The sequence below is a fragment of the Triplophysa dalaica genome, chromosome 10 (assembly GCF_015846415.1).
Source record: "Triplophysa dalaica isolate WHDGS20190420 chromosome 10, ASM1584641v1, whole genome shotgun sequence".
NCBI lineage: Eukaryota > Metazoa > Chordata > Actinopteri > Cypriniformes > Nemacheilidae > Triplophysa > Triplophysa dalaica.
In genome coordinates, this window is record NC_079551.1 from 5,031,379 (window position 1) to 5,034,336 (window position 2,958).

The window sequence follows — 2,958 nt, forward strand, 5'->3', positions numbered from 1 at the left end:
TTTGATATGATCACACACTAGCTCCAGAGATGTGAGAAAAACTGCCTTTTCCTGACAGGAAAATCGCCGGATTTCCTCTTCAGAGTCGACGCTTGGGAAGTCAACGGCTGTCAGCTGACTGGATTGCAGGGTTCAGCACAATTTGCAACAGTGCAACAGGCATTGGCACATTTTTCTTTATCACTCATGGTCGGTGAAACATTTAGTGTTAAAACTCAGGACATCGTGTTTTTCACACAACCTGTAAACAAAACAAGTTATTAATACTTGAATGCATTGAGTGCAAAATACTCCCATTTTATTATTATATATATTATTTTATATATTATTTTATTAACCTCTTGACGTAGATGTAGCAAACTTTTTAATACTTCAAAAATGTTTAGCATAAATGTGAATGTTCTCTACAGTATTACGTGTTGATGCGATCATATAAGCTTTCAAATGGGATTCAAAGGGCTAAATTCAATTGTGCAAAAGACTGACATTGGAAAGCAGACGTTCAATATAGTCGAAAGAAAAACGCAACGCTCACAACACAACACTGCTGTGTCATCAGTCTGAGACTCTGAGAGTTCCTGCTATTGTGTTTGTCTCCTGAAGTGATAACATAACAGAGTTCAAAAAAAGGGTTCACTTTTAAAAGCAGCATTTTCTTTTTAACTACCAATTTAGTCTCAGATTGTTCTTGTAAAACTGCTGAGGTGAAATAAGAAAGGAAACAACTGAGGCAATTGTTGAAATCTTTGTAGAGTATGGAGGTGTCAAATGAATGTAGATTGTAAAGGTAAAATAATCTGGTTATGGATACATTTGATGAGAAATGTTGCACTGTAAAAAAACTGTAATTTTAAATGAATTAATTGTATTTTTTTTAAATACAGTCAAAAACCGTAAAATTACAGTTAAAGACTGCAAATTTATATGAAAAACAAGAGGTCTAACAGGGAAAACAGGTTATTTAACATATTTAATGTATAATTTCATGTTATTTGTACAAGTTTTCTTTTTCCTTAAAGTTTATTTTTGAAATTCAGTCAAAAACTATAAAATTACAGAAAAAATATCAAATTTACAATAAAATTTGGATAAATACAATATATTTCCTTATATCCTAGAATTTTACAGGGGGGATTTTATTTTATTGTATATTTCTGTTTTTCCAGTTTAGATATTTTTTTTTGATATTTTTTTTATGTGTGGAGTTCATATTGATATTTTCAATAATTTTGACTTTTGATTGCAGACTTGACAAATCTGAGCTAAGTTTGAGACTTTCTCTTCTGAAACTCTAATAGAGACATTTGATAGATTTCTGACTCCTTTTCCTCAGACAAAAATGAGATAAAGCAAATGTTTCCTTTAACTTTTAATCTCACCAAGCTGAGGTTCATACATAAGACGTCTGCTAAAGATCTGGAGATCTGAAAACCATCTGCTGTGTAAAAACATCTGCTAATCATCTTAGAAAGAGCAGCTTTACATCCATTCTAAATCATAAACATGTTTTGTATATAGGCCTATGACATCTGACAAAAAAAGCGTCTCCGAGACGTATTGCAGATGAGCAAATTATGTCTTGCAGATGTAAATGAAGACATTAAATAGACGTCTGCCAGATGTTTATGCGATAACAGGGCATTTATGTCTAGAAGAAATCATTGAGATATTAAAAACGTGTTACAATGTTGTTCTGGCTAGTACAGAACGCACTAGTACAAGATAAGGGCCTACATTTAATATCCAAATATCCATAAATTCACATCAATTTTGCGAACCAAGCAGTCATTCCAACCTGACCTTTATGAAGACCACAGTTCGTCTACCGAGAAACAACAGGACGTGATGGGGGTCAATGTGACAATACCCAGCAAAGGTCCTGTTCATTCAACAGCGCTGCGCAAATATTTCCTGCTTTCTCTCACTCACTGGACCGTCAGGTCATAATGACAGCGCTGAAAACATCAGAGTCAGTTTCCTCAGTTTCTGCACAACCTTGCGTGTGCGTTTCTGAAATGATACGTGTTAGTGGTAGGCCACAAATGTTTCGATTGTTGTTTTTCAACAATAGACGACCGCTGGGTTTCAGAGCAGGAACTAGAACTGCTGACTATCAGCGTGAAGGGAAAATCATGGAATTTAGATATAAGAAGAGTTTATTTGTGCGTGCTTTAACAAGGCCTTTGGGAAATCTTTAAAACTCTTTAGGGGTTGTTTTGATTGGTGGTCAATTTGTTATATATTCAAGATGCATTTTAGTTATATAATAAAACAATATTGGGAATTTTATAAACAAAATTATAAAAACAATTATAATTATAATATATACATTTCATATAAAAGTTTTATATTTAATTGTTTTACAGAAATTATTTTTTTATTTGCATCTATAACATCTTTTTGTATTTTATGTTTTAAACTTTAATTTTTAATACTTCAAATATAAAAGTTTTATATTTAATTGGTTTATATAAATGATTTTATATATTTGCATATATTACATATTTTTGTATTTTATATTTCATTTTTTAAACAGAAAAATTAGTCGTTTATAATTAAAAAATTAAAATTATAAGAACAATTATTATGATATTATTTTTTATATTTACTTATTTTATGTATTTGTTTTATACAACTTATTACAATGTTTTATACATACATGTACTTGTATATAAAACATTTTTTTTCAAATTCAACAGAAATATTGAGTTTTTTTAAAGAGAGAATAATCCATATAAACAACATTAACAAAAATATTTAAATTAACCGTCATTTATTTTCTTTAAAATTCAAAGTGCACGTTAAATATGAATTCCCACATTTATCTCATAAATCTGAACGCATTCTGTAAACATGTGCTCTGTGGTTTCTCGTTACAAATCAGAACAAACTAATTTGTACAAATAAATCCACTGACTCACTGAACACTTTCTAAAATACAATAAAATAGTTCATTAA